The sequence below is a fragment of the Anas acuta genome, chromosome 3 (assembly GCF_963932015.1).
Source record: "Anas acuta chromosome 3, bAnaAcu1.1, whole genome shotgun sequence".
Taxonomy (NCBI): Eukaryota; Metazoa; Chordata; class Aves; order Anseriformes; family Anatidae; genus Anas; species Anas acuta.
In genome coordinates, this window is record NC_088981.1 from 55,297,292 (window position 1) to 55,307,828 (window position 10,537).

The following is a 10,537-nucleotide window of genomic DNA, read 5'->3' on the forward strand; positions in this document are numbered from 1 at the left end:
CTTAAATAAGAAGTAAGAAAAAGTTTTGTTTGCTTTTGCAGGTGTTAAATTTCAGCAGAACAATCTAACTCAAACAAAGCCCTAAACAAAAGTTACTGGCATTGCTCACTGAGTTTCATGTTAGCTGAGGCAAATAATCAAAATTCTCCTGGCTCTAAAATCTCTAACCACTGATTTTTACCAGAGCTGTAAAATTCTGAGATTGAGGTTTTTAATTTCAGGTATAACATTTTTCTTTGAATTGTTAATGCATAGGAGAAAAAATTGCAGCAACACCATGTGCTTAAGCACTGTATTTCTGTAATAGGTATCCTTGAAGAACCCAGTAAAACTTGCACTGACAAGCATATTGCGGGATTGAAATGTGAATTTAGCTTATTTTCATGTTCTTCTAATAACCTGCTTATTCCTCTCTTGCGAGGAAATGCAATGCTACCTATTCAGCTCCCAGATGGATTCAAATTCAGCCTGTAAGCAATCTCAGAACATTAGGAAAAAGGTGATTGAATCGTTTTTAGACCCAGGAAATAATTCCATAGAACCCATTTATGACAAACTCTGCTGTAGTGAAACTCTGCTTGCAGAAAAGAAAATGAAAGCTGGAAGCTGCTTCAATGCAAGTGAGCAATGATTGTAAGTGAACCCCTTCTCACAGGACTCAAACTTGAAGTCCTGCCTCAATGTCAAAGACCTTCAGAGGCAAGACAGGACTGTAACTGAGAGGTCTTGTGGAGAAAATTCCATGACTTCAGTACAGGCTCCCATTGTAATTCTTAATTGGTTACTTTAGATTGCTCTCTCAGACAACCCTTGTTAATGTGAAATGATAACCTTGGACTGTGCTCATGGTTTAAGCATTATCCAAAGACCTGCACGCAGCATGCAGGGACAAAGTCAGAAATTCTTTTGCACATGTGAGGTCAGAATCAGACCGATTCTGTCAGTCTGAGCGCAGGATGACAGCAATCCACCTGTTTATGGGCCTTATCAAATACTAAGTTAAGAGTTTGTGCATGCCAATCTGAAGGCAGTAAGAATTTACAGGCCTGATGCTGCTTTTAGTCATGGTGTTATTGCCTGGTTTCTTCTGCAGTCTTATTTAAGCACAAGTAGAGGTGGAAGAGCTGAGCTGTCAGTTCTTTGGAAAACCAGGATGACATGAATGGAACAAATTAGGGCTTCAGCAATGATAAAAATCTGCGATAATCAGGGGATTTTGAACCGATGCTGGTCAGAACTGTTGTCCTGTTAGTTTTAAGCTCATGCTAAATGCCCATGTGTGTTGTTTGTCCTGGAATGAGAGGGGAGAAGTGATTTAAAATAACAGCTTCCTTTTTTTTTTTTTTTTTTCCTCAATCTTATCTTCAACGTAATGACTTTAAGGTTTCTTTTCTTTTCTTTCTTCTTTTTTTTTTTTTTTTTCTTGTTCTTTTTCCAAGTGTGTTCTGTTGTATATACATTAATTACTTCTGGTATTTATGTGTGTAGACTCCTTTTTTTGGGAAGGTCTGTTAGGTGGTGTTTGGTGGCAGTGCTCATGGGAGGGAGGTCAGCCAGATTTGGCTCACACCTAAGTAAAAACAGGGAGAGAGAAGGTAAATACAAGCCTGCCATTTGAATTATTGAAGTTTCTCCTTTTCCCTACTTCCAGGCTCATTATGTACACAAGCTTTCCAGCTTGGAGCTGTGCTCCTCAGCACCCACATGCTGCTTCCTGGGGCCCTCAGAAGCCTGGCTGCTCGGCTCTGCTCCACAATTTGTTTTGCAACTTACAACCCAAAGCTGCTTTTTCTCCACTCGCTTGCCCTGTGCCTGCTCTGTTCCCAGTCACAGCCTGTCCATGGTGCTCTTCAAGCCAGCCCACCGTGCAGCTCTTCTTGCCTCTGGCCATGCCTCCTTGACTTGCTCCTCACCCCATCGGAGGGCCTCTGTTCACACCCCAGGCGAGGAGGGGCAGGAGGAGATGGTGGAGCGAGGCATGGAGCAATCCTTCTCGTTCCCAAGAAGGAAGTAGGGTGTTGTTCATTCTGAATTTGCTCGAAACACTCTCTCACTGGAGGATAGGCGGCAACCAGGAAGGAGGTTTGCCAGGTGAGGGTTGCTTGGAATTACCCACGAAGGCCCTGCCACAACAGCCCTGTCGGACCAAGAATTTTGTTCTGTGCAAGCAGTTAATAAAACCCTTGCCCTAAACAGGATGAGCTCAGTGCAGGTGCTCGGGGCTGGGAACAGACTTCTGCGGGACACTCGAGGACCTTCACTGTCGCAAGCATATGGGGCAGCACTGGCAAGAGAGAGAAAAAGGGCCTGCTACAGCAACCAGTAAATATTATATTGTCCTAGCAGCATAACAAGTTGGTTTCACTATTCTTCTTGTTTTGTTTTTCATTAATAATTGATACCCAATTAATATGGCAGTGAGCAGAATGTACCCCCCAGTATATCCATAAAGGAAGTAATTTATGGCCTGCTTTACAACAGTGCTGTGTAAACACTTGAGATGTGTTAAGTACTGCATTTCTATGGGAGTACTGGCACAGTCAGGTGAGCAAACACAAGGCTTTGGAGAAAACCAAGTGCTTTTGGTCCAGCCCAAGCTCTGCTACCAGCCTACGGCCACGTGAGAGTAAAGCAACCTTGTCAATGACAAAATTGAGGAACTGAAAATGATCAGAATATTCCTTTTAAACTCCATGTTTCTCATATTTCTACATGAGTTCTGCTTCATGTAGCTTGAATGCAGCATATGAGAGACGCTGGCCTTACTCCTCAGGAATTTCAGTCAGTCAGGATGAGGCCCAGGATGGGCAACTGGAAGCAAAAGAATGAGAACGGAAACACGAGGGATCATGATTACTCCCCAACATTAGATTGATTTCTTACAGGCATCTTAAAATATTCTTCAAAAAATGGAAGTGCTTATAAATATGTAATTGCACAAACCCCACATCGTCCTATCATATTTGCCACCGTGTGAAAGGCAGATTTTCCTCTATTCTTGTTCCCTAAGTCACAGAACAAGTTTCAAATTTCATTATTCTTTTTGTTTGTTTGTTTGTTTCTCCACAGGAGTAACACTGCTTGACTTATCCATATTGGAACAGCAGACAGACAACTTCTAGTGAACTTACTTCTGTGATCTCCAGTAAAAACTGAAAATTTCTTTAGTGTCTGCACATCGTAGGTCTCTGAGGCATACAAACTGCCCTGTTTTCTTGCAGACATAGGACTTTCTCTGATATTTACTCTCTATCCTCCCACATTCCGGTGCAATTCCTTTCCTTAATGAGCATGCATACAAAATGACCCCTGTGTTCTCTTCTACAAAATTGCACGCTGTTTCCCTGAACTCTGGAGCTCACATTTTCATGATAAAAGGTGCAATTATTTTCCTATGCAGCAACACTCAAAACAAGCAACAAGACTGGCTTTGCAAACAGATTTTCAGACTCTCATTAGGTTGCCAAGAATTGGTTCACTGTGGTAAGAAACTTTTGTGTGTGACAAATTCCCTTAATTTAAGCACCCCTCACAATAGCCTTTTAAAAGAGCCGCCTTCTGAATGCAAAGACAGAGACTACTACTCAGCCTACCCTTCCTGTGCATTACAAAATGTATATTAATGAGGCAGGTAGAATGTGATTTTATGCATTTGATTATAAATGTGTGAACAATTATAACCTAAAATTATCACCCTTCATGACTAAAACATCGTTCCCTAACTTTCCTCCATTACAAGCTGCTCCTTAACGGTTACAGTTAACTCTCTGCCATGCTGGGGTTTCAGAAAACTAAGCTGTGCACTGCATTTTTTGGTGATGCCTTTGTCTTGTGGTGGTGGTAAAACTTTGTTGTAGTAACCTACAATTATGATATTTAAGAGATAAAAAACGAATCAACGCTTCCATGAACAACGCAGTTTCACATTTTTAATGTTGGGGAATTACCTGCATTTTAATTTTGGCACAGGTTTAATTCCCAGTAAAGTCAACGAGAGCCTTGAGAACCTAAGTTTGCTTCAGTTATAGGGGATAAGCCCAACAGTCAAGGTTTGTTTCCCAAATATCATCAGATATGCTCAGCTTGAGCAGGCACTTGATATAGTTAGCTCGAAGGCTGTAAAATCTTCATCCAAATAAAAACTTTTTTGAGATCTTAGTTGATGGATGGTTTTCTAAGTTGATAGTAAAGTCTTGATTTTCTTTTTAAACTGTGGTTGAAGCATTTGGGAGGTGTGGATCATTCCAGAACCACTCCTTGCGGAACAAGACTGAAGTAATGTTGCATACTCAGGAACATTAATGTCAATGAATCTAGACTTTCCAATCAACGGAAATTGTCTTACAACTACTGTTAATCAGGAACCTACTTTTATTTTTGTTTGGATAGAGCAGTTTAAGACACATGGCATGGGTAGAGCTAACCAGATAAGAGGCAGATTATGTGAAAACTGCAAAATTTACTTTCTGCTCCATCTCAAACTTTTTCCAAGTAAAGACAATTTAGCACTGAGCTTTATAAAAAAGTTCACTGTGGGCATGTCCTCAATTATACTAAAATTCTTGAAAGGACTCTCATACGTTTCAACTGACTTTTAATGAAGTTTTGAATGTGAGAGGCAAGAGATCCCAGATGTTATTGTCTAGATGTGATTATCAGTGATGGAAGAGCCCAGCTCTGTGAAGTGCTGTGTAAAATTTTACAGTACACTGTTTTACATGGCTTGGTAGCGGTACAGACGTGACAGCCTGGGAAACTCCATGGTATAGAATATGGAAATTTCTGAATGAACTGCCTTCTGAAAGAAGAAAATTTAATTTTAATGAATGGATGGGCAGATGCTGGGAATAATGCATTTCTCTGTCCTTCTTTCAGCATGCATGCTTCATATGTAAATACAAATAAAGCATGACACGGCTCTAAATGTAGACACATAACCAGGATTGTTCTCTAGAACTATCAAATGACCAGTAGCAAATGCTTTGCTTTAAACAATTAAATACTTTAGAGAATAATAATAATATATATATATATATATATTTTTAAGCCATAACAGAAATAGGCTTTGAAACCCTGCGACAGAAGTTGGACAAACAGAAACAGCTTCTGCAAAGTTAATATATTATGTTGTAACTCCACTTGCCAAAACCATGGTCTAAATCAGGAAATGGTGTGAACTGAACCAGTCAAAGTCCAATTAATATTCTACTATAGCTTTTAGTACACAAGACTGTAGAAAGACTTTCCTCCCTATCTTTCTTCCCTTTGTTCCCTGCGTGCTAAGCACGTGGTAGGTCTATCCCCTGGCAGATGCCCTCCAGGATTCTTTTGGCTCAGGCTCCAGATTAACACAGATCTTGCCTGCACAGACAAATTCCTCTGGGAGATGAAGGGTTTATACATGTAGGTATCATGAGGCCACACCAGTATGTTGTTGGATTTTGAACCTGTTTGACTACCAGAAGCAGCTCTGGCTGTAGAAATTGGGATTTCCCACAACACCCATCTGCACACAGCTTGACTGCTGCAACATCTTGATTATTACATGCAAGGACTCCAGTGATAGTGATTTCCACAAGATTTAAGGGAGGCAATTATCACTGCTTGGTGAGCCTTGTGCTAGGTTTGTCAAGCTAATACTTGCAGTTGGGCTTTCTGAGGGCTGCCTTAGTTGATAAGAGTTTGATTAACTGGAGAATAATCCACACCCACGTAAGAATACCAGGCAATTATACATGTATCTCGTCTGTCATCCCAGAATGGGGTGGCACATAGCACTTACTGTTGAGCTCTCTGAGCACACAAAATGTCAATCTTGGTCTTTCATCTTTCCGAGGGAAGTTTTCTGACCTTGGTATCAGATGCTTACCAATATACTAGCAGACCTGCTGGAGACAAGAGGGACTGCAGCTACTGACAACATCCCAACCATAATCACAAACTGTTTCTATAAATACGGAGTATGAAAATAACACATCTTCTATCTGCCAGGTGTTCTGGAGGCTATTTTTGAGTGGCGCCGAGTTCTGGTAACGTACTTAGCCCATGTGGCGAATGTTCTCAAGAAGGCTGTGCTATCTACCAAAAATAACCCCCCAGTGACCTGAGCCATAAGATGCTGTGCCATCTTGTCTTGGAGGAGTGGGGTAAGCACAAATGCTCCTATCTGGAGACTGGAGGAGTGGGGTAAGTGTGAATGCTCCTATCTGGAGACCAAAATCAGCAAAGCTTCATCAACTGAAGGCTGTGTGTATGTTACATCTAGAGATGGACACAGTGGGGCACTTGCTCCCTGGGCGTACCACAGCACACATTCACAGCTAGATCCACGCCTAAAGCAGCCGTGGAAGCAGCAGGTGCCCTCAGGGTCGTGCCCACAGCCCCATTTCTCGGGGCTACACGGGCACCGAGGGGCAGGTGCCAGCAGCACCATGAGGAGCTCTCCCCCTCGCTGGGCGCTGCCCCCTCAGCCCCGCGCCCGCCCTGGCGGGAGCCTCCCCTCACCCCCGCCGCCATTTTGAGCGCGGAGCCGAAAAGCCCGCAGGCGGCAGAGGGCCACGGGGCGACTCCCTCCTGCCCCGTGCCCGGCTGGGGAGCACGCCGCAGCCTCCCTGCCCTCCGCAGCGAGGCCGGGGCAGCGCAGCCCACGCCCCGGGAGCCGCTCCCGAGGCGGCTCCATGGGGCTGAGCCGGGGCTCCCCACAAGGCTCCCTCCCGCCCAGGCACTGCGCACGCGCGCGGCGGCCGCCATTAGCGCAACCCCCCGGCCGCCGCCCTTAGGGAGGGGAGGGGGGGGGAGCAGCAGGGACTTTGCCCCGGGAGAGCCGGTGGCGTCACGCAGGCGGTAGCCAATGAGCGGGCGCGATTAAAATAGCGCGGTATAAATAGCGGGCGGCGGGCGGCGGCCGCCCTGTGAGGGGCAGGTGCGGGGGGCGGAGGGGTGCGAGGGTGCGCGCTGCGCCTCAGCCGGGCTCAGCCCGCTCCTTGCTTCTTTACATCACGCTCCCCTTCTCCCTCATGCTTTGAGGGTGCTCCTGTGGGAAAACCTGGCAGTAGTTTCTTGTGCACACTCTTAAAATGGTACCCGTGTGAGGCTGGCTGCTGCTGGGGGAGGAAGCGGCGCGATCAAGGTTATCGCCTCAGCCTGTGCTCCGCCATCGCTCTGTCAGTCTGGGCTCGGCTGTGGCACATCGTGGGTTCAGGGGTGCTACGAGGCCAGGCCTTCCCTGGATAAGCCCTGCTGGGGAGATGCAGGCCTGCCCGAAGTGTTCAGGGCTTGTTGCTTAAGCCTGCTAATCCTACAGAGATTGTACTTAAATTTACACAGCCATACCACACGATGATTGTATAAACTAAACATACAGAGAAACACAAAGTCAGGTTTTCTTTTTGTCCCTTTTCTCTCCATAAAATACTGGGATGTATCGCTGAGGTGAGCAGAGGAGAACTGCATTGAAACAATCTCCAGAAACATGACTGACAATGGAAATGGTCTATATGAGGATTTTTGCATCAGTACAGGCCAGGAAAATGTTACCAATATGACGAATCCATGACTATACTCAAGACTGCAAGTGCTAGCAGTGCTGTGGGTCACTTAAGAGATGTCTTTCTGCTTGCTTACCATAGCACACCTGTTCTTGGTCTGTGCTATGCACCTTGTGTTGCACTTGTTCTCACAAATTGCAAATACTGCGTTGCTGCTATTGAATCAGATAAGGTATCTCGGCCAGGATCACCAGCTTTTGGTGGGACCTAGTAAGCTAATAAAGAGCGTGTGTTTACTGTTTGGGAAGATTGGTGGTGCATCTTACATCATTATAGATGCGTGTGTATGTTTTAGAGAGCCGAATTCTCTAAATATGGAGTTTGTTTATTTTTTAAGGAAGCTGCCACTGGATTCAAGGCGAAGTATTTACTGAAATGGTTAACGTGACAGCTGGGGGGAAGAGGGATCATCAAATGAGATTATGAGGCGACCGGTTCAAAAGAAGATGCCTCTTCGCACAAAATGCAATTACATCTTGGAACACGTCGCTACAGGATGTTGGGGATGTGAGAAGCTCAAAATGCAATTAGGTACGATCATAGAAGAAAAATCCATGCGGGGACGTCCGACACGAACGCCTCTGATTCAGGACCTCTTTGAGGTGCAAATGCGCATCCTGCGGAAGCATTTTGGGGAGCAGCCTCCCCAGTCCTCACTCTGTCATTAGGCGATTCCTGTCGGCTGCTGTAGGAGATAATCCTGGACGGGGACTAGAAATGCTGCTCCTCTGACCCAGCGCAGGCATCCCTGTGTTTAACCGTCATTTCATTCAAACGTTTTCCCACAATCTTTAATCAATAACAAGCAGCAATTCTGGTAATAAACTTTTTGTGGTGCCTCAGTGGTGTTTCCTTGTGTGTTTGTTCTTCCCCGCCTGCTGCTTTGATTGTGGGCTGGAAGGAGGGCGGAAGGCTGTTTGGCCATTTGTTTGTGTAGCACCAGTTTATCAAACCGAGCACTGATCTGTGCTTGCGCTTTCCAGCATCCGTATTCTTTGATACGAATAAACGATTGATCTATGTCTCTGAAGGTGGCCACAAGCCAAAAGGTTTGCTGCTCATATAAACGCCCACAGCAGGCAAACAGGGAGCTCCACTCCTCGTTAGCTAGCAGAACGAGCCAGGTGGGTGGCTTGAGGTGGCTTGGCCTCTGCCCCAAGGGTCTGCACACACGAGAGGTCTTCTACTCCACGTCCACACACGACTGCCTTTGTGTTGGCTGCCTTGGCTGGAAAGGACGGGGTGTCCCTGAGGAGGTGTGGGGGGTCTTTCAGAGGTTTTGTGGGCACTTGCCGAGGACCATGCACTGAGAGGAGGCTCAGAAATTGTAAATTGGGTCAGCTGGGCTTGGTCCTCAGGTTTTCCCTTGTAGCAGGGGGATATAGTTGCCTTGTTGTGCAACACGGGTAGCTCCTATTCCAGCCTCACTACCAGAGGGAGATGGGTTCATGCACACATTTTCCATTGACGAGTCAGTTGTCCATATTCATGTTTTTTTTTTTTTTTTTTTTTTTATATATATATAATTTTTTTTTCTCCCCAAAGACATGCCTAAACTATAATGCTCTGCAATGGAAGTGCCCTGAGGTCATATGGGGAACAGGAACACGATCGCCTCACTGTATTGAACAGTATTCACAAGAGAACTTCTGAGAAATCCCTAATTCCTTTCCGCCCAAGGCTGGAGAGCCACCAAACAGAGTCATGCTGGCTTTCAACATAATGGAAATCCAGTGTGTCAATCCTAGGGTGATTGAGGGGAACGGCCCGGGGGAAGATCCCTTTTGTAAGCAGGACTGAAGAAGGAAGGACACGGGGTTCTGCTGAGGAGTATCCTTTATATATTGATAGGATTTCATACCAATGTAGAGCCCTCGGCCCAGAGGCACAACCATCAATGTACACAAGGATCGAGCTCAGGATGGATATGCGTAACCCAGCAAAAGCCAAACAATAGGCCTTTTTCCCTATTTGTCTCACCTGCATTCGTGTTGCTCTGTTGATTTTGTAGGAGATTGGAGAGAGGCTGCACACAGACACATTGAGACTTGGCGTGTGCTTCAGGAGGCTGACATTGAAAGCGAGTCCTGCTGCAAAGCTGCGTTTCCTTTATGCAACTGCCATTTGTGCTGCTGGTGGCCATGCGTGCCACGGCTTTGGCAGCCCCTCAGAAGTAGCAGTTTCGTCAAGGGTGAGAAATTCTCCAATGACTGCTTAAACATGCAAGTGCACCTGGGACTCAGATGTTTTCTGCAGTGCCTTTCTTCAGGAGAGAGTGAGCGTGTGCTGGACCTATGGCAATAAAACTGAATTTATTCTGTAGGTGGAGGTCACAGGACTGGAAGCAGGTTGCTGAGCTCAATCCCACAGGACCAGCAGTGAGGACTGGGCTTCAGTGCAGGAAGGGCTGAGAGTGGTTATTCCACCTGCCCCACGCTCAGCATACACCCCATTGCACCCTGCACACCCATAGCCACCTCCTATACTTCCCATTAACAAGCCTAAAATTGTTCAGAGAGAGAAATTGCAATTCAGTTCAAAACTCAGAACCCTCCATTTTTAAGTTCTGTTTGAAATAATAATATTGGAAATAATCTGGGTGAGGTCTGCAGTGTAAGGACCTTGAGGGCTGCTCTGGCAAATCCCAATGTTTGTGGGTTTGGCTTTGCCACATCAGTAAAGTACCCCATAGAAACAGTGTGTTCATTGGGAAGCTTGAAAACCACAAACAGAAAACGTCTGTTCTCTGCACTGTAGTTATTAATGTTGTCCACTTTTGAGTTGATTCACTACTTGTTATTTCAGTCTGTCTTGAGTGTTTTCACAGCTAATGAAAACCCTTACCTGAATAGCATTACAAAGTTGTGAGTGGAAACCAAATAATTATATAATTAATACAGTTGTAACTGTAACATATTTATTATGCGTTATTATATATTTTACAAATATTTTATATCATATTGTACTATAGTTTATAAATATAATTTTTT

At 45.0% G+C, this 10,537-nt stretch overlaps 1 long non-coding RNA gene across 1 annotated transcript; it reads left to right on the plus strand.

Moving 5' to 3' along the window:
* Positions 1 to 6,304: 6,304 nt before the first annotated feature.
* On the plus strand, positions 6,305 to 8,389 carry LOC137854144 (uncharacterized). Its single transcript, XR_011094981.1, has 2 exons — positions 6,305 to 7,431; positions 7,885 to 8,389. It is a non-coding gene; the product is annotated as an uncharacterized lncRNA (long non-coding RNA).
* Positions 8,390 to 10,537: the final 2,148 nt, after the last annotated feature.